We start from the raw sequence: 22,953 nt of genomic DNA, 5'->3' as shown, positions 1-22,953 counted from the left end.
ACCAGTAGCAATACTAGTAGTAGTAACAATAGAAACAGAAACAGAAAAAAAAAGAGAAAGAAGTAGACATAAAACTAGAAATAGAAATATAGGGTAGGAGGGGCTAAGGAAAACGTCAAATTATATTTCTTGGAATTTTCGCTGTTAGAATTACTCTGTGTAAAGATGGAACGACGTCAAACGTTCTTGTCGTTAAGCGACGATGAAAGCATCGTTATTCGAGAGAAAATGACTTTTTATACAGATCCGATAGCTTCGAATAACTTCGCATAGTAGGAGCCAGTAGAGAGACGAGGAAATTATTTGTCCGTTGAATCGTGGATGAGCTTTGAGGTGATGCTGAGAACGGTGATGAGAGAGATGAGAGAGATGAGAGAGATATGAGAGAGAGAGAGAGAGAGAGAGAGAGGAGGGAACGATAGAGGTTGGGGCAGGTCGAGGAAAGAGAGAGAGAGGGGGATAAGAGGGGAAGGGAGGAAGGGGAGAAAGAGGGAAATGGACTCGAAGGGAATTTACGGAAGCGAACTAACTCTCGATGAAACTCTTTTTTTTCTATTTTCTTTTTTTATTTTTTTCCTGTTCGAACAAACGCGATGCTTTCCGATCGGACTTTACCGGTTTGACTAATTGGAAGCTTAAAATTGATAGGAAGATTTTGTTTGTTTGTTCGTTCGTATGTTCGTATGTTTGCATGCAATTTTCCTTTTTCTTTTTCTTATTTTTTTTCTTTTATATATATATATATTTTATTTTTTTTTTGTTCATTGAGCGAGAAAGAAAAAGACGACGGTAAGTTGGGAGTGGTTCGAAGCGGGTGGATTGCGTTTAGATTGGAATCCGAATTCGTTTACCTGAGGTTTCCGAATCTGATCCCGAGGCTGGGCTTACGTCCACGCTGTGCCTAGATCCTTGACAACATTCGCTGCACTTACTACACATTCTCTTTCGTTTTTCTACTCGATCTGTTTTACACGCTTTTCTATAGTTTCTTTTTTAGTTTTCTTTTTTGTAGTTTTCGTTTTTGAGTTTTGTTTCATGTATTTGTAATTTAAAACGTTTGCACCAATCGTCGTCGGACTCTCACGGTCTAACTTTTCGTTTTTATAACGTAGGAAATGAACGTTTGATCGCTTGTGCGTGCATCGACACACACACACACACACACACTTTGACTTGTTAATAATAATATTATATATATGCATGTATGTATGTATGTATGTGTACACTTTAACGTTATTTTCATGCACTCGTTCGTATAAGGTAAATATAATTAATTCATGAATGATCGTAAAAGAATATTTTGCTTTTATTAAATTACGAAAAAAAGAATAAATAAAAGAAGAAAACAAAAAGAAAAATCGGTAAGAGAGTTATGATCGAATGGAAAAAAAAAAGAAAAGAATTTTCACTGATAAAAATGAATTAGATTAAAGAAATAAATGAATAGACGAATGAATGAATGAATGATTGAATGAATGAATGAACGAATGAACGAACGAACGAGTAAATAAAAAAAGAAATAACGAATCGTGTTTCGAGTTAAAAAAAGAAAACAAAAAGAAACTAGAATAATTGAAGAGGAAATAATTGGATTTCGAGTTAATGCATCTTATGCACTTAAACGCATCGAACTTGCAAACTCGAAGAAAAAGGGGCGTCGTCGACGTCGTACGTCATGATCGTAGTAGTCGTACTCGTACTCGTAGTCGTAGTCGTAGTCGTAATAGTCGTAGTAGTCGTAGTAGTCGTAGTAGTCGAACGTTTAACGTTTTACAGAGGTTAACGAGCTTCGCTTAGGAGTCCTCTTCGCGACGCTTTCCAGGTATTTACTTGTTCTGTTTATATGCACGCCTTTACAGAATGCAAAGAGAGAGAGAGAGAGAAAGAAAGAGAGAGAGAAAGAGAGAGAAAGAGAAAGAGTGCATATGTATATGAGAGTTAAAGAAAGAGAAGAAAAAAAGATACATGCAACGGAGAGAGAGAGAGTAAGAGAGATACGAATATAGATATACATATATATGACATAAATATGTATGCATATATATGTATATAGACGCACATATATATATATAATGTGCGTACGCGTGTAAATGTGAACGGAGAGAGAAGCAAACGACGGATGTAGCGCGTCGTTGGTTACTGGAGCAAAAGCTTACTCGTAAAGCGCACGACCGGGTTACGGAAGGGCAATGGGTGGCCGTGCATGCGCGTACACGCATCCACCCTTTTCCTTTCCCCTCACTTACCCACTCCACCCTCTTCTCTAACCCCCTCTCTGTCTCTCGCTCTAGCTTTCTCATTGCATTTCTCTTTTATCCCCATCTCATTCGTTCTTACTATTGAGAAGAGATTTCGAAGCTTTCTCTCTCTTTCTCTCTTTCTCTTTTTCTCTCTCTCTCTCTTTCTGAACGCAAAACCCCACGCTTTTTGCCCTTTTTATTACGTTAATCGTTGCCGTGTGAATTGGAGTTGGCTTCCCTTTTTTTGCTTTCCTCTCTTTTTTCTTTCCTTTCCTTTGCTTTTCTTTCCTTTTCCTTTTTATCTGTTTATTTTTCTTTTTCTTTTTCTTTTTTTTCCTGTTTCCCCCCACCCCTTTTTTCTTTCACCCGCTTACACTTTTTTTCACCCTCGGTGCAAGCCTCGGTGATTAATTGTTCGCGTTGTTTCGATGATTTTTCGTGGCGATTCGTTTTCCTTTTTCTTCTTCTTTTTCTTTCTTCCTTTCTTTCTTTTGCTTCCTTCCCTTTTTCCCTTCTCTTTGCTTTTCTTTTTTTTTTTTTCTATCGAAGCGTTAAGGATTAACGAGATTTCATCTCGATGTGACCCTGTTCTCTTATTTGATCGATAGATACGATTATTATTGGGCTCCTGTTAATTAATTTATCGAATAGATCGATCCGTTAATTACTTTGTAATTGGATTTAGGTGAAACGTTTGAAACGTATCTTTTTGTTTCGGCGTTTCGATCGATCTATCGATCGATCGATCATTTCGAGATATATTTTTTGATATTTACTTTTCCTTTCTTTAAGATTTGCCTTAGTTGAAATTTTCGTTAAGTAGTCTGTTATAGCTACGGTATAAATGCATATATATAAAATGTATGTTCAGTCTATTAATCAAAGTTCTCGATCGATCGATCATCCTCATATTTGGATTCCTTTTTAATTTTTATTTGTCTTCGTGGGTTGCGCTACGAGGATAGGTTATCTACGTAATATTTCGATAATCGATACTCTCCGATTATAGTCGAGGCTTCATTAGTCGACATTTCTTTTCTTGGTATATTCGATAGGTCGATTCGTTAATTAGTCCGTGATATAAGCATCATAATAATCAATCTAATGTTACCGATTCTTTTCATCGAGTTAGTATCATCCAAGTTTAATCCATACATCTCGTTTCGATTAGATTTCTAAATCATTTATCTTTTTTTTTTTATAACGAACTAAATCCTATTAGCATCGATCGATAGATCGTTCTCGGATCATTCTCTAATCTTTTTATTCGTTATCTCTGATCGTTCAAGGATACAACGACCCAATATGCATTTCGATAATCGATACCCTTTAATCGTCTTTCAACTTTCACATTTTTTAATTAATAATTCGCGTATATTAATTAATCCTCGATAAATTAATCTTTCAAGATTACATCGTGTTAAATTTCTTCTCAATCTCCTTTTTTACTTTCTTTTTTTTTTCAAGTACCAACTCGTAAAGAACTTTACTCGAAATATTAATTTGCGAAGAAGTTGCGCAGAAGAAGTTGAATTTGAATTTTCGTTCTTTTATATGTCAAATGATCAACGATTTAATCAAGTAGACGTACGAGAGAGACGTGCATCGCTATTTAATTACCGAGGCGTGACGCCTCGTAATGATCGCATGAACACCAAACGCGTAATGACGTTGCGCTTGCGCTTTTAACGTTGATAAGCTCCTAACCCATAACTGCGAGTTTTCATATCGTATTATGTCAAGAAATGTGATCCTCTTTAAACAAGCCCGCAATGAATAATAACTATTATTCATTATAAAAAAACAAAAACAGAAACAAAAATGCGCATTACATAATTCTCTAATTAGTGCATAAGCCAATTAAATCGTTAAACGTTTTAATTAAATATCACCCATTAACTTGTTTACATAACTTCCACGCTTTAACGATAATTATTATTCTATATAAATATATTAAGAGAATAAATTAAAGAAAGTTTACGAATTATCACAAGTATTTTGAAACAATAAATTTTATAACGTAAGTTATTATTCATTATAAATAATAAAAAATAAAAGAAACGTATGCGCATATGTATTGCGTATGTAATTATCAAATTAGCCTCATTAAAATGTCAAACATTTAATTAAATATTGCTTCTGAATATATTTCAATAGTAATCCAGGTAAATTAAAAACAAAAAAGAAAAAAAAGAAAAAGAAGAAAGAACAGAAAAATAAATCGACAGGTTATTAAAGCATTTTGAAAAATTATAAATAAAATGTAATTAACTGACATCATTAATAACATTTATATTGAACGAATATTTTAATTAACACGGTCATCGAAGATTAATATCAAATAACCATAACTTATATTATGATCCTAATAGCCCTAATGTGAAACTAGTAAAACTACTATCTCGCATAAGCTCACATATACACACACGCACATATATATATATGTATATACGATATCACACCCTATACACGAGCGATTTCAAAAGATAAAAAAACTTCGATGTGTGCCAAAAGTTCAAAGGGGATTATTAAAAATCGATAAAGCTTTTACGAAGGCTCTTTTTCTAAGCAAATGTTTCTTCTTATTATTCGGATTCGGTAAAAATAGAAAGAAAAAAAAAAGAACGCAGAGAGAGAAAAAGAGAGAAAGAGAGAGGAACAAAACAAAACGAATAAAAATGTTAACTCGTATTAAAACGAAAAAAAGAAGAAAAAAGGAAAAAAAAAAAAGACATAAAAACGTTCGTGACCCAATAAGTAGAAACTTTTGACCCCACCCAATGAATATATCGATGAAAGGTCATCCGTGACGTAATAGAAGACAGAGAGAAAACCATCTTAAATCAAACGTAATTCAGTTAGGTAGATCCAAAGGAACCACCAAGTAAAATACATACGTACATACATACGTACATACGTACATAGATGCATACGTGTTCTCTGTTCCTCATTTATGAAAGAAAATTCGTCCTGGTAGGTAGAAGAAAGTGGGTCGAGTAGGGGAAGAGGAATGGAGGGGAGGAAGAAGGGGGTTGGTCGTAACTAAAAGTCGAACGTTAGGATAAGGCAAAAATTAGAGAGAATGAGAGAGAGAGAGAGAGAGAGAGAGAGAGGAATAGGTTCTAAAGAGACGTAGAAAATAAAGCAGAGAGAGAGAGAGAGAGAGAGAGAGAGAGAGAGAGAGGAATAAAATCGAATCTAAAATTTCGTAATTCATTTAATTACTGGTATTATCCCGAGTGGTATGTATAACTAACAGATAAAATATATCAACGAACAATTTTCAACCGTGTACTCTCGAGACGAAAAGTAGGGGGTTTTAGTGCGGGGGTTGGGATTGGGTGATGAGAGAGTTGAGAGAGATGAGAGAGAGATGAGAGATGAAAGGGATGGAAGGGAATAATATTACCATCAGAACGCGTCGTTCCCTCAAAAGCCCTTTTAAACTTTATCGATATCTTACGGCAGGTTACGACGAGATGATATCGGGAGGATCAACGAATTTCGTAGGCTAAAAGTCAATATTCCTGGCACGTTACTCTAGGTCCCAAATGCATTCACGAATGTCAATACATCAAAGGCAAATATTATTTCGACGACCTAAATACGTATGTTCGTTCGTTCGTTCGTTCATTCGTTCATTCGTTTCTTGGAAAATTTTGATTTTATATAGACATAGTTATACATTTGCTAAACATGGTTTTGATAGAATCGATGAAACAACGTGCAGAGTTAAGAGAAAAATTTTTCTGCAATTTTTTTCATTTTCATTTTTTTTTTTTTTTTACGGGACAAATTTGTATTACTCCGATTATTTAAGACCATCAGCTGATATATAGATATAGTAAACACATGTGCAGATGCAACTTTGTTAAAAAAGGGGAAGCAAAAAAAAGTCGACTAAAGTCCTATCCTCAAAGAACAACGAATAATCACGTATCATTCTTATCGTAAAAAGAAAAAGAAAAAGAAAAAAAAAAGAAAGAAAGAAAGAAAGAAAAAAGAGAGAATTTCATCAAAAGATAATTACAAAGCAAGCTCGAAAAAGACTTTAGAGAGAAAGGTGGCAGGAAACTCTTCACCCTCTAACTTTCTTCTCTTTTTTCTTACACAAACGCACTCACACACATATATATATATATATATATATATATATATATATATATATATATATATATATATATCTGTATATTCTTATATGACATATCCTCTATATATGTATACACACACACACACACGCATATATATAAACGCGTATACAGAGTTGGAGCTCGAGGCTGCGAGTTCTGCTAGGTAATTGGAGACGAGCCTTTCGACGGGCTTAACTTCGTTCCAAGCCTCTTCTACCTCAACGTCTTGACTTCACAACGACGAAGACGACGAAGACAACGAAGACGAGGTTGCCGGCAATGACTGTGGTAACGGCACTGACTTCTTCTATATCTAACATTTTTTTTTTCTTCCCACGATAGTAACGAGATACTGGAATTAACTTGACTACCATGAAACGACCAGTTGAAAAGTAGCTTATGTTCTTTTCTCATTCATATTTTTTTCATTGTAAAAAAAAAAAAACTAGATTTTTTTAATTCGAAATCATTTGACTTTTATTATTATTATTATTATTTTCTATTAAAAATTTTGTATCGTATTAGAAAAAGGTGAGAATAGAATTGTTATTTTATTCTTTTCTCAATCATATTTTCTGTAGAGAAAGAAAGAGAGAGAGAGAGAGAGAGAAGGAATAAAATTTGTTAGATTTTCTTTCGAAATCATTTTATTTCGATTATTACTTTCTGTTGAAATGTTCTATTGAATTAGAAGAATAGAATAGAATTGTTATTTCATTCATTTCTCATTCATATTTATTATATCAAAACTTTCCATATCAAAAGAAAGTAAAAAAAAAAAGAATAGAGAGAGAGAGAGTGAGAAGAGGAAATAGAAAATAAAATCGATTAGATTCGACTAAAAAGTCCTTTGATTTTTGTTAGTATTGTATCTTCTATTGAAATGTCAGAGAAATAGGAGAATAGAATGTTGGCTCGATTCTTTTCTTATTCACATTTTCTATCTTTTAAAAACGAGAGAAAGGGGATCGAATCGATTCGATTTGATTTGATTCCAAAAATCAATTCTCATGTTTATTTTATTTGATCTTAATATATATAAAAAATTATCTATTAAATATAAAATTTTATAGTACGTGAAATTCGAGAATAAAAAGTTAATACGTTTATCTTTTATTATTGATAATATATAATATGAAAATGAAATGAAGTGTGACAAATTTTTTCTTAGATATTATAGTCATTATTATTAATTGCTTATATGTAAAGATACAAGATACTTTATGTATTTCATATATATATATATATATATATATATATATATATATATATATATATATATATAATTTTCTTTTGTTATATCCTTAGACTGAAATTTCACCCGACCTTCTTCTTTAAAAATTAAATCCATTCGAGAATAAGAAAAATTTCAAATGGTCGACTGGAAGAGCAAAGCACTAAGAGCAGAAAGATAAAGAAAGGAGAACACTTTATCATCTTTTTGTTTAAAACGTAGAGACTCCTTTTCTCTATCTCAAAGAAGAAGCAACCCTATGACCAATAGCCTAAAGCAACTCTCTAAGAGATCGTTAACGTTTTCGAGCTTACGAGTGGTCCATAATAACAAAGATACGAGAAATATGAAAAAAAAAGCATAAAACAACAACAACAACAACAACAACAACCTCCTACAAGAAACACCCCCTCTCCGAAACATACACCGAATATTTCACAAATTTCTTACGAATCTTTTCTCTCTCCCACCAATTTTTACTCCTTTTACTTTTTCTTTCCTCTTGATCGTAGACGAGACAAAAATAGCCTACTGTTCCCTCCTTCCTACCCTCGAAAAAGAGGAAAGAAAAAGAAAAAGAAAAAATCCCACGAATATTCCACAAATTTTTCTTTTTCCCGCCAATTTCTTTCTTTCTTTCTTTCCTCTTCTTTTTACCTCTTTTCTTTTTTTTTTTTTGGATCGCAGACCAGACAAAGTGGCTTAGATGGCTCACAACACCGTTATCATCGTCGTCAAAGTGAGGACAACGACAACGACAACTACGATTACGAGAAGAGACGAAACCAAACCAGACTAGACCAGACCAGATCAGATCAGACGAAACGAAACGAGACGAGACCAGACGAGACCAGACGAGACGAGACGAGACGAGACGAGACGAGACGAGACGAGACGACTATGACACTCGCAATTTCCCTCGTCAACCCTTTTTTTCCGAATGAAAACGCGTAAAACAGAAGAAGTATATATCCTATCCCCACTCACCCTCTCACCCCTTCCTTTCGTCCCCCTCGTATATACGCGCGCTTCTCCGTCTACTCTTGAAAAACTCACTTTTTCCACGCGAAAAGCTTTTCCCTTCGTATTCCCTTCCTCCTTCATCCCTCACCTCTCGATTCCACCCTCTCTCCCCACCCCTTTAAGTTTCCTTCTACCGTGCATCGTTTAAACTCGGATTCCCCGATGTTTCCTTTCATTTTCCACCTCCTTTCACCCTTTTCCCTTTTTTTCCCTTTCTTTTTCTGTTATTTTTTTTCTCGTTCTCTCCCCTAACCTCCTCCACCCCCACCATCCCTCTAACCCAACCACAACCCCCTCTTCTCTTCTATCATTCACTACTACGCTTTTTCCGTACTCTCTCTCGCTTACGATCGACCGACAGAAACTGACAGAATTATTTCTCGCGAATAATATACATTTCATGTGTTTTTTTGTCTTGTTTTTTTTTTTTTTTGTATACTCTTTATATCTTTTGTCTTTCTTCTCTCGTCATCCTCCATTTTCTAAGTCGTTCGTCAAGTTTTTATTATCATATTTTATTTTTTAAAAATCTTTTTGTCTTATTTACTTATCCGAGATACTCGGTTTGCTTCATCGCGGACAATCATCTGGAACGTTTCTTTTTAACTTGTTGATCCAGCGTAATAACTTTCCGCGTTATTTTATTCATTTCTATCGTGTTACGGCATTAATCGTATCGTTTATATAATGCGTAAACAATGTTCTATATTATGTTCATATTATAATGTACTATTGTATGTACATATGCATGTAATAATAATACTATACAACATATAGTGTATCGTAACGGTATGTTATAGTCTAGTATAAAATAGTATAGTATACTATAAACAATAATATATATATATATACACATACATATATTATATCGTATCGTTCGTGCATAATATTAAAAAATAATTCAATATTTAGATAAACGATGTTAAAAAAATTCGTTACAAGTACAAAATCAACATCGATTCGATATAAATATATACGAATATTTTTTCTACTTCTTAATTCAACAAGAAATATTTTTTACCCCTTATTTTTGCAAAGAAAGAAAGAAAGAAAGAAAAGAAAAGAAAAGAAAAGAAAAATCAAACATAGGTGTATGCACGCCCATACATACATACATACATACATACATACATACATACATACATATGTACTCGGAGCGTTAACCGAATATATGTTTTCTTACGGCGATAATAAAAACCAAGACGTCGATGTGCCCTAGAGAAGAAAAAGTTTGCGGTACACGACGCGTCGGTCTTTGAAGAGAATAACTTGGAAAGTGGGTCGAGCGGTTGAATAAAGAGGCCGATTATACCGTCTACGCGAAGAGGACACACGATGTCGTTCTTATTATACTTAATGCCCGACTATCTTGGCTAAAGAAAGGTCCGATCTTTATCACTTATTTATTATTATCACTTGTGTCTCCTGTCGAACGATCGTCTACCTCGAAACAAACAAAAAAAAAAAGAGAAACCCTTTCCAAGATCCTTATCCTAGTGTATAACTTGCATGAATGAAAAGGAGATATTGATTTTTTAAATTAAACGTTATAATCTCAATATGTCGAACGATAACAATATAAATCGTTAGGTAAGCAACGAGAATATGAGGAAGATTGATCACAAACGATGACGTGTTAACAATAATGATTACGTCAACGAACGAGATAATAACTGGAACAGATATATAGGGTGTATGTAAAAGTTCTTAAGCGACTTTAAAGATCGATCAATCGTTCTCGCGATTCTGTTCTTTGTATTAACTTGGCTTTTTTTTCTTCTTCCTTTTTTCTTTGTTTTTTTCAGACTGCAAAACTACAAGCTTCGCTCGTGAAACTACGATCTTAATTATACCACGGTCCTAATTAGCGAATAATGAGTCTCGAAAAGAGTGATTAATTTTGAAAAATCTCTTTGGAACATTCTTTTACTTTTGTACCTTTTTTTACACTCGGACGAATTCGGTCATTATCTGACGTTCGTAAATTTTAGATTTATAGAAGGATAACAAATAATTATTACGAGAGATCGTAATGAAACGATAGCATCCCTCAATGGATTAGATGATAATCGAGCATGTAATTATCTAACATTTATAGATGTCTTTTCTTTTTTTTTTCTTTTCTTGTTTCTTTCTTTATTTTCTTTTTTTTTTCATTTCGAAACCCCATGAACGATGAAACACATCGAAAAGTATTATCTTCATAACTTACGTAACGAACGAACCGAGGTAATAACCCGTTAGATAATTATCTACATTTACATAGATTTTCTCTCGAAGATTGGAAATACTTATTATGTGAGATCCTCGATGCAACAACCTATCCTATTTAACTCGTTCAACGAACAAGATAACAAGGAACCTGTCGCAGCAGATAATTATCTCATTCGTTCATTCGTTCAAAGTTCATTCAAAAATAATCGCAGATCTATTAATTTCGAAAAACTATAAGTGACGAGATAAACAGAGAAATTGAAACAAAGAAGAGATACTAGGTCAAACTTAACGTCAAGAAGCGGAGGAAATAATAACTTAGTATAGACAATTATATAACGTTAATAGATCGCTTCGACGACGACAACAACAATAAAAAAAAAAAAAAAAAAAAAATGAAAAGAATAAAAAGAACAAACAGAATAAAATTCAATCGAGAAAACACATTCATCCGCTGGGATGACCTCGAATATCACTAGTATTTTTTTTTCTTTTTTTTCCTTTCCTCAAACCTCGCGTTTCGATATACTCTCGCTGCTGTCCTTTAAAAAAAAAAAATAAAAATAAATAAAAAAAGCGTTCACACGCGTCAAAAAATACCTGCCACGAATGATATATATATATATACGTATCGAAATAAAAATGAATGAACTATTTATCGGAAACTAATAATAATTGCACTACAAGGAACACTAAATGCACTAAAGTACACTAATAATACAAGGGAACACAATATCCGACCGACTCGCCGTCCGCGTGCATACTGGAGTAGTAGAGAAGCAGACGCGAGTGACTGCACGCTTTGCGCACCCTCCTCCACCTCCTCCTCCCCCTCCTCCTTCACCTCAACACCCCCACCTCATCCTCTTGATACCACACCATCACACGACGCGTTGCGTCTTTCTTTCCGCTACGTAGTGTACCTCCCCCTCGGCCATCCTCTCCACCCTCCTCCTTCCCCTATTTCTGACCTCACCCCACTCTCTTCTATCCTCGCAGCATCCTCTTACATGGATCTTTACGGCTCCTTTCTTACTGCACATCCAGCATCATCTTGTGCACGTGCCTACTTTGAGTCTGCAATTCGATTCGTCTCGCATATCGATTATTTCGAGAAGCCATTTAAATCGTATACCTTTTGTCTTTCAAGGTATTTATCATTCGATCAGCTGATTCGCTATATATGTAATTAGAGTCGGAAGCTTAGGTCAATGAACTTAATGTGAGTGTGTGTATCTCTGCGTACGTAGTAGTCTTTGATATAAATATGTTAAAAGGGTTAACGTTCAATATTAAAAATGTATACATCGAGCGATTTATCTATCTATTTATGTATCTATCGAATTCGTAATGATTGTATTTAAGTTGTCATATATAATTATATTATCTATGATCAGCTGATTTGCATGAACTTTGAGTCAAAGACCTAGGTCAATAGACTCGGTATGAGTAGTCTTCGATATAAATATATCGTCATAGAGGTTTAACTTTACAAATTTGAAATTTATACGTCGATCTATCTATCTATTTATTTGTTTATCCATCTATCGAATTCACAATGATTATATTTAAACTTTAAACAAATATAATTATGTTACTACGATCAGCTGATTTACTTGAACTCTGATCAATGAACTTAGGTCAATGGACTTAGTATGTAGTCTTTGATGTAAATATATTGGCAACTTCTCAAATTCCACAATTTATCCCGTTGATCTATCGATTTCGTACACATATATACATGCACTTACTACACGATCAGCTGATTATATCAATTTAGAGTCAAACTTAGGTCAAAGGACTTAGCATAGTATACTAGTCTTTTCGAAACAAACATATTGGCAATTTCCGAAATTCAAGATTTGTCTATCGATCCCATCGAATTCATTATAACGAATCTACGTTATAGATATTTATTTCATAATGGTTAATATTAGAAAATAATTAAAAGAGAAAATAAATTCTAATGGCCTATTGTGTGTGTGCGTGTATATACGTATGTGTCTGTGAGATTAACATATTGGCATCTTTCCAAATTTCAAATTTACGTATCGGATTTAATCGATTACATTACGTTAAACCTATAATATCTCTACATTTATGCAATGATATTAGTCGAGATAATTAAGATAAAAACTAAATTTCTCTCTCTCTCTCTCTCTCTCTCTCTCTCTCTCTCTCTCTCTCTAATGGTCTATATACGTGTGTGTGTGTGTGTATGTATTTGTCTTTGAGATGAACATATTGGCATCCACCCAAATTCAAAATTTATCACATCTGATCGATAATGTTATAATGAGAATTTGAAGTACAAATTTATATGCAATGATATTAGTAAAGATAATTAAGATTAAAAACAAATCTCTCTTTCTCTCTCTGTAATGGCCTATTACAAATATATATATATATATATATATATATATATATATATATCCATATGTCTTTGAAACAACTATATTGGCATCTTTCCAAATTCAAAATTTATCTATCACATTCAATCGACAATATTATAATGAGTTTTAAAGTACCAATTTATATACACTGATAAAAGTTGAGATAATTAAGACGAAAAGAAAATTGCTAATATTTTATAAGAAAAAAATATATATAAATATATACACACGTACACATATATATAAAATCTGTATATATATATATATACACATCTTACTTTTTCTTTTTCTCTTTCTCTTACTATATAAATATAAATATATATACATACATACATATATATATGTATATATATATATATACACATATATATAGGTAGGTAAGGAGGGAAATTCGTGGCTTCGCTCGGATAAGGGTGTAACCGGGTCGATAAACCAGGGTGGGTGCGGTTCTTCTACCCCTGCACTCTTCTTCCTTCTCTTTCTACAAGTATCTTTCTCCTTCGTATACTTTTCTCTCTCTCTCTCTCTCTCTCTCTCTCTCTCTCTCTCTCTCTCTCTCTCTCTCTCTCTTTCTCTCTCTCTCTCTCTCTTTCTCTCCTTATTCCAACTTCTCCTCCTCCTCCTCTTCCTCCTCACCCCTTTCTTTTTTTTTCCTTAACATTTTCTTTACTCGAATTTCATTCTCAATGGAGGACATCCGAAGTAATTTCATCGGATTTCAATAAAAGCCGATAAAGTGGAGAATCAGAGAAGCAATTTCACTTTGATTTCGTTCTCGTCATACTCCGTCATTTGTTCGATGAAAATCTACGTCTATTTGAGTGATCACGGAAGTACCGTTTTTCTTCGCATCATTCGTACCACATGCACGCACATATGCACGCGTGCTCATGTATATATGTATGTACATACGTACGTACGTATGTATGTATGGTATGTATGTATGTATGTACGTACGTACGTACACATACACATACTTCAATAAAATATGTGAGATGGAATTTAAGTTGAGAGAAACGTAAACGTTCGCATTGTGCGCGCGCATTCGTTCGAGTTTTATCTTTACGTCTCTGCAAGCCCTCGAGAGTTCGAGAGGTTAAACGGTGTATAGTAGAGCTGCGTGTTGGATATACAAGAACATCCTAAGAAAGTGCAAGAACCTTTCTTTCTTTCTTTCTTTCTTTCTTTCTTTCTTTCTTTAAAATTTCAACTCGAATTAGATTCAATATTTCCGTATAGTTTTTACAAAGACATAATTGTGTTCTTTAGTTTAAACAATTTTTTACGCTCCTTTCTTCTTTTTCTTTTCTTTTTTATATATAATTTTTTTTTAAGGAATATTCCCTTGGATTAGTCCGGAAATGTTGGAAATTGAATTTAAAGAAAAAAAAAAAAAGAAAAAAATAGAAAGAAAAAGTGAGAAAAAGGTGTGAACGAGACGAGAATTCCAAGAAGAAGTTATTAAATCTAATATCGTTTAACGTGCGCGGTAACTATATTCTAGAAGTTGGACTTCCTTCCTGATCTTTCAAGGCCCACTCTTCAGACTACCCACCCACACACGTTTATATCTCTCGACGCATTTCCTTTTTCTTTTCTCCCCTTTCAAAAAAAAAAAAGAAAAAGAAATACGCTCCATACACAGTACGTACCTTTCAAAATTCTACGTAATTTTCTTCGCATATAAAATGTAATGGAAACAAATGTTTTTGAAGCGAATATATTATTTTCTTTAAAATTTCGCGTTAGAAATTCCTTCGTAATTGAAATATAATACACCCAGAGTCTAATATAACACAGAAATAAAATATAAAGTTACTTCCACATTTTCGTTAGAAATTTCTTTTAACAGATTTGCAACATAATATTTATTATAGATCATTGTAAGGAATCGATAACGTAGGTATATCTATTTTCTATTTTTTTTTTTCACAAGTCAACATTACGGTTGACATCGACAAACGAGTTTGGAGGGTTGAAATCGTTTGGTATCGGAGCTGAGGGTGTTAAAAATTGACAAGAGGACAGTGCATTAGCCATGACGATCAATCGCGTACTAGTAGCTTGTCGAAGAGAATAGAGCAACGTATATACAATATATATACAATATATATATATATATATATATATATATATATAAAAACTATATATATAAACTATATATACTTGATATACATTTATATTGTATATACATATATATATATATAATTGTGTGTATATATATATATATATACACATACACACATATATATATTTCTAAGCTAGAATATAACCTTCCCAAGTGGTAAGGCCTAAGAGAAGTAGAGATCTCTGAATGGTAGAGACGAGAGGAGAGGAGAGGAGAGGAGAGGAGAAGAGAGGAGAGGAGAAGAGTGGAAAGGAGAGGTCTACTCCTTAGGGAATTAGCCAGGAGGTTCTGGTGTGCTTGAGACGACTGGATCGAGTTTCCATTCTTTTGAGATTCAAGATCGTTCAGAGTTACAAGGAAGACTATACGCTAAAGGAAACTAGAAGAGGATAAATCCATGCGGATGATCTAGATATCAGGGTTTCTCAACCTATAGGACCTATAGATGGTTTAATATCGGACCGAGTTTAATTTCCAATGAACTCGCGGCTCGATATTGCTCCTCGTTAAAATCTTTTTTCAATGATTCGCGGCCCGATATCCGGCACAGTTAAGTTTTTAATGTGTCGCAAAATGATGGCCGATAACTCACGTCACGAAACGTTTCAATCATGGTATCATTACGAACTACTGATCCATTGGATCGCGCGTCGAAAAGATCGAGAAACGTTGATCTAGATCGCCAGATATTTTTTTCTCGTTAGTCGATCAATATAAAAAATAATTTTTATCGTGACGTTCGATATTCTCAAAGCTTTACGTCCAATAAAAAATGAACAAACTGAAAAATAGCAGGTCTTTTTCTTCTACGTGTAAAAATATACGTATAAAAAAAAGAAGAAGAAGAAGAAGAGAAAGAAAAAAAGAAAAAATATATCGAGTTCAGGGTGTACTTTAAAGAAAAATAAAAAAAAAGAAAAGAAAAATAAAAAAAAAGAGAGAGAGAAAAAGGAAGAAGAAAAAAGAGTGTACACGTGTCGGAGAAGATGATAAAAAATGTAAAAGTCGGACCTTGGTGTCTTGGCATCCTCAACCTTTTACATTTTTTATAGACACGATCGAGGGAACGATGCAGGATTAATGACGATAAGAGTGGGTCAATTCCTCCGGAAATGATAACCCCGCAAATTTATTCGTCAGTGTAAGAACGCAATTAGGTTCAACTGCATCATTTGATGGCCCCTCTTGGCTACCTTTCCGATCGATCTTTTCAATCTCTTAGAGAGAGGGAAAGAGAGAGAGAGAGAGAAAGAGAGAGAATTAAAAAAACGATAATCGATAAGGGATCCGTAGGAAAAAAAAAAGAGAAGAGAAGCATTACCGAAAGAAAGAGAGAGAGAGAGAGAGAGAGATAGAACGATCGATCGAAATATAAAGCAAACGAGTTTGACTTCGTCTTCTCTCCTTTTTTATAAAACGAGAAGCTCCTCGTCGTCGTCGTCGTCGTCGTCGTCGTCGTCGTCGTCGTCGTCGTCGTCGTCGTCATCTATTTCCGTCGTCACCGTGTGGCAAAGTAGCCAACCTTGCGTACGCAATTTATTTGTCAGGATCAAAGGATGTTCTCTCGTAAACTAGGTCACCGTTATAGAACACCGTGTATCCCGTGAGGGCGAGATAAACGATCGTTTCTCACGAACGGAAAGTGCATTCCGGAGTTCTTTTTTCTTTTTCTTTCTCTTTTTTTTTTTGCTTTCTTTTCCCTTAGGTAAACCTAAACATTTATTCATTAATATTGCGTGCAAGTATTATCGTCTTTTAATATCACCGTATCGACGTTCATAATTTATTAATAATGCGTATGTATACAAATATATATTATATAATATACATACAGGGTGAAGAACATTTCAATGGCAACACTCGTTTATTTATTTTTTACTATTATTTGAATATTCCTTTTTTTTTCGTTCTTTCTTTCTTTCTTCTTCTTTTTTTTTTTTATATTAAAAAGAAAATATTATGTCTGAAAAAGAGTTTTATTAAATTATACAAGTGCGTTCCTTCTTTTTTTCTTTCTTTTCATAAAAAAGGTACACCGCATTATGTTCTCTTTCGGTTATAAAATTATAAGCGAGAGATGCTGTAAACAACGTCGAAGGCGTTTTCTCTTATGTGAACTTTACGAGAATCTCTCTCTCTCTCTCTCTCTCTCTCTCTCTCTCTCTCTCTCTCTCTCTCTCTCTCTCTTTCTCTCGTAGTTCGCAATATTCTTCTGCTTCTTCTTTCTGGCAATATAGATAACATATAAGCGCGGAGGATGCAATCGATACGGTAGATAAAATTTATACGTTTCGATCAAAGTTGGTCTACCACAACTAGGTCGACTCGTAGTAGTAGTAGTAGTAGATAGTAGGATAGAAGTACCACGAAGAGATCGATCTCTACGTAATCGGAAATCATTTCGATCGAAAATAGGATCTAGATTATCTGTAGTGTACTTTCAACGGACAATACTATTCTACGTTCGAAAGTACATAGAAGAGTGTTCTAAGAAACTTCTAAGTCTCTCTTTTTTCCCCTTTTTTATCTCGTACAGTCGTGTTCGATATATTCCAAGTTGTAGGATGAATAATGTACAATGTTTCTTTTTAACTGAAAATTTATATATATATATATATATATATATATATATATATAATACATATATTAGTTCAATAAGATCGATAACTATTCAGAGTCAGAATGTTTTTTATAATCTCTACTACTCCTTATTGAAAATGTCGTATGAATAAGTTTAATAAATAATGTTAGAATTTCATCTAATATTTTTTTATTAAAAACGTCGTCATTAACAGAACCGATAAAATCGATAAGTAACGTGCACATGGAATTTTTCAATATTCTGTTTTTAATGATCTTTAAATAGTATACGTACTTAAAAAAAAAAAGAAAGAAAAAAAACCGTACATACCAAAAATTAAATAATTTTATTATTAAAAATGTTGATAAATTCGATAAAGCTCACACGTCCACTTCGGTCTTTTTTTAATATGAATTTCAACATCGTTTATTATAAAACCAATCAAATATTTATATATATATATAAATATATATATATGTATGTATTAAACAATAAATTTCTTACCGTCCAACGAAACGCAATGTCTCCAGACGAAAATACGCATCTTTATAGATCCACGAAAGACTTCTCGTTTTAGGCTGGATCACTCGTCATTTATATATCACACATGACGTACCAATAGAATTCCATTATCAAACAAAAATCTTTCTTTGTCATAGAACAACCAATTAAAGAAAGAAAAGAAAAGGAAAGAAAAAAAAAAGAAAAGTAAAGAAAATTACCAATCTTAGAGTCTCTCCTTTTAATCTCAGATTTGCTCAAAATGTGTCATCTGACATGAAACATGAATTATCCTTCGAAATCGTATAAAACGCATTCGATTGATGTACTCTTTCTCTCTCTCTCTCTCTCAATCTCTCTTTTACGCGCGCGCGCTCGTGCGTACACTCAAAGGTCAGAGGTCGCGTTAACGGCGCGAACGTTTTCGTGAGTTTTCCGAATTTCTTTTTTTCTTTACATATATATAATATATATATATATATATATATATATATATATATATAAACACACACACGAGTAATTAAACCGACTAATTATATTGCAACATTCATTACAAATATAACAACATCTCCAAATGCGAAGAAAACTCGAGAGGATCCAGACATTTTCTCTTCTTCGTCCCCGAAAGAGATGTTTTCTCGAGAAAAGCTGTCCTTTTTTCTTTATTTTTTTCTCGATATAAATTTGAAGGGCGCACTAAAGCCAGAACCAGAGACGTAGAGCGAGCGAGCGAGCGAGAGAGAGAAAGATAGAGTCAGAGACGAAGATAGAGAGAGACGGAGAATGAATAAGCGAGTGAGAGAGAAAGATAAATAGATAGCTAGCTAGCTAGCTTTCTAGATAGATAGATAGATAGATAGATAGATAAGCAAAGAGAGAAAAAGAGAGAGAGACAGATGATGCACGATAGAACGATACAACGTTACTGTTCTCGCGAGGATCGGCCACTCAGGGTGGGACGCAGTCTCACGAGCACAAGCAGCCTTGCTGCTGCTGCTGGTGCTGCTTGCTGGTGGTGCACACACCCGGGGTCACGAGGGCCAAGAGAAGAAGAGGGAGAAGAAGGGGGAGAAACGGGGCCATGCAACCTGCGCGCAAGCGCCTCCTCCAACATTCGGATCGGATCTTGGAGCAGGGTGTAGCTGGTGTTGCTGTTGCTGTTGCTGTTGTTGCTACTGCTACTGCTACTGTTACTGCTGCGAACTTTGACCGCATGTTCCTTCTTTATCACCAAACATCAAATCTCTTCTTTCAAAAAAGACAAAGATCTTGTCAATCTTCCCTTTCGATCGTTACGCTTTTTCTTTTTTATTCTTGTTTTTATTCTTTTTCTTCTTCTTATTATTATTATATGTGCATATGTATATATATGTATATATATAGCTATGTGTCTAATGCTAGATACGTATTTTCGGGATTAAGTTTTCATATGATCGCTTTAATAATATCATTTAACAATTATGTAATGTTTGTTTGTTTTTAATCTTACTTCGTTCGTGATGTTGTTTCTTTCTTATTTGGAAAAAGCTAATACGATTAACAATCGTACTAATATCATTCGCACTCCACGTAACTTTTAATTAGAAATAAATAAAGTATTGGATAATTTATGAAAGACTAGATTAGTCAATTTTGCTTTCTTTCTTTTTTTGTTTTGAGAATTTGAGAATTTACTTGAGTCGCTATAGAAGAAAAAAAAAATTAGAGAAGATAGAAAGAGAAGAGAAAACGTGGAAAGAGTTAACGCGTTTAGAAGGAAACAAAAACGAGAGAAAAAGAGAAATAGAGAGAAAAGAAAGAAAAAAGAAAGAAAGAGATATTTAACAGACTGGAGGTTGCAAGCGATAAGAAGTGAAAAAGAAAAAAGAAAAAAGAAAAAAAGGAAAAGTCAAAGAACGAAATCCCATTGATCTCTTCTTACTAGTAGAAAACCAAGTACCTAACATAGTCCTTGAACGAATCCAATGCAACCCTTTGCACTCGTCGGCAAAGTCGAAACACTAGAGGGTGGGCTATAAGGGATGGGGAAAGGTAGTATCGGTTGATGGTGATGGTGATGGTAGTGGCGAGAAAGAGGATTTAAAGTCTGTGCACATTGATATGAACTAGAAAGGGAGATAGAAGAAAAGTTCCACGAGAAAAGAACAAGAAGCTTAAGAAAAGAATAGCATAAGTGGCTCACTTCGACAAACTGTTATGTAGAGGTTAGGACCAAAAGTTTCTAGGTGGGCCAAAAGTTCCTAAGTGATTTTAAAAATCAATTACTCTTTATCGAGACTTTTTTAATCTCGTATAGTTCAACCTTACAATTTTACAAGCTGGTGTTGCAATTTTACAATCTGAAAAGAGTAAAGAAAAGAGAAGAAAAAGAAAAAAAAAAGAAAAAAAGAAAAAGGTTAGACAAAAATGGTTAGAGAAAAGAGTAATTGATTTTTAAAATCATTTTAGGAACTTTTGGCCCACCTAGGAACTTTCGGCCTAATCTTTTTTAATTTCTTTTATATTAAATTACTAGAGCGTAGTTTCTTATATCGCACAAATTGGATGAACATATATAATGATGATGATGATAATATGTAAAAGTGATTTTTAAATTTATTAAATAGAAAAGAGAGAGAGAAAGAGAGAGAAAGTTCATATAGAGTAGGAGGAAAATGGTCGATAGATAAGAGAGTTCGTCTGGCGCATCATGGGTGGGTCAACGTACAAAATGCATTCTCGATCGACATTTTAAACTTGCTTAATCTGATAATAATTTACACGATAATTAATATAAAATTAGTTAACCCGCTAGAATTGGCAAACGTGTACTTACTAACGACGGATTTCAAATATAATCTTTTAAAATTAACAAAAATCATAATCACCACTGTGAATATTAATAAAAATGTTTCCCTTTATAAAATTGTCATTGTGCAAAATTAAATAGAGTAAAAATAACGACGAATAAAGTATTTTATCTTCGATATTTCTACTACTATAAAAATAAATAAATAAATAGATGATGGTCCCATTCGTCGTAGAAGATTACAAACGATTATGACTTGTAATAGAATTCGAAGGAACATTTAAAATATTTAATACGTAATATTGAAATGATTCTCTCTCTTTATTGTTATCAAAACAAAACAAAACAAAAAATGAATGAATGAATGAATGAATGAATGAATGAATGAATGAATGAACGAATAAATGAGTGAATGGCGTCCCATTAAGCGTCTAGATTAGAAACAATTACTGTTTCGCATTGGATTCAATTCGATGATGCGCATTCGAAAGATTTTATGGAAAAATATCGGGAATAATTTTGTTTGCTCGTTCGTTCGTTCGTTCGTTCGTTCGTTCGTTCGTCGGCTAATTTCTTACCTTCTCTACCAAACTTGCGTTTTTTCTTTCCGGCACCACCGGCGGACGAGCTCTTGCTCGAGCTCTTGTCCTTGCTCTTCCAACGTATCAGCATCTCTCGTAGCCGCTTCAGCGTTTTGAGCTCACGTCATCGGCCTTGAAAAGCGACGCGCTGAGAGAGAGAGATAGAGAGAGAGAGAGAGAGAAAGAGAGAGAAAGAGAGAGAGAGAGAGAGAGAGGTCGCGACTAACACCGACGTAACTTTGGTCGTAACTTTCGATAATGGGGGAAATGGAATAACAGTGAACGTGCGACGAACGAAGAAAAAAAGAAAAAAATGAGGTGGGGGGAAAAAACGAACTGAACAAACCTCCTCGATCCAAAGATTTTCACGTGAAACTCATGGTGTCCATAAATCGATACTGGCCTATTAATTCGTTTGGATTTAATGGTAAAATAATTTTGAATTCGACGCCATTAGTGTTTACTATCGCTATTATTATCTGTTTTTAATCAATCGTTGATTGATTTTATCGAAGAAAAATAAGAATTAGATAAGAATTAAAAGGATTAGGCCATTACGAGGTGGAAGAAGAAAAGCTTCGAGGAGCCCACGTCGGCATCGCCATCTTTCGTTTTCCGAGGAAAACGTAGAAAACGCTGGCCAGTGGGTCATAAGAACGAATTGATCACTATGATGAATAGTGATTATATACCCGATTAAATGTATGTATGTATGTATGTATGTATGTATATACATACGTATATACATAGATATATATATATATATATATATATATATATATATAAAATGATTAGATATGATAAGATATTTTTGGAATAAAATAATATCTTTTTTTTTTAAAGATGATATGTATATGTATATATATTAAAATTGTTACTTTCGATATATTTTCTTTTCTTTTTTTTTCTTGATCACCGCGTTAACCTCCTTTCTTCTTTTCACTATCGTTGGCCTTTCCTTCCTTTGAGAATTCCTTGCGATGACTACGCGTTTCTTCCATTTAAAGTGCAACGACCGCGCGAAAGTGCACGAAGGTCAACCTACTAACTCGAAGTATGTATGTACATGAAAACAATTGGAATTAAAGTGAGGAAAATTTTTAATTTTTCATAATTTTTCTCTTTTCTTTTATGGAGGTT

General features: G+C 33.8%; 1 protein-coding gene across 17 annotated transcripts in view; it reads right to left on the bottom strand.

Moving 5' to 3' along the window:
• Positions 1 to 22,953, bottom strand: part of LOC127069304 (uncharacterized) — a 46,293-nt gene that overhangs the window by 12,160 nt on the left and 11,180 nt on the right. For 5 of the 17 annotated variants that reach the window (XR_007783461.1, XR_007783459.1, XR_007783463.1 and 2 more), the window contains 2 exons: positions 21,811 to 21,961; positions 852 to 1,091 (listed from right to left, as the gene is read on the bottom strand). The gene's annotated coding sequence lies outside the window, so the exon portion shown is untranslated. The other 12 variants (XR_007783464.1, XR_007783465.1, XR_007783467.1 and 9 more) reach the window with 12 other exon arrangements.

Source organism: Vespula vulgaris, chromosome 15 (genome assembly GCF_905475345.1).
Source record: "Vespula vulgaris chromosome 15, iyVesVulg1.1, whole genome shotgun sequence".
Taxonomy (NCBI): domain Eukaryota; kingdom Metazoa; phylum Arthropoda; class Insecta; order Hymenoptera; family Vespidae; genus Vespula; species Vespula vulgaris.
The sequence above is the reverse complement of the archived record's forward strand: the minus strand, read 5'-3'. Positions and strand labels throughout refer to the sequence as shown.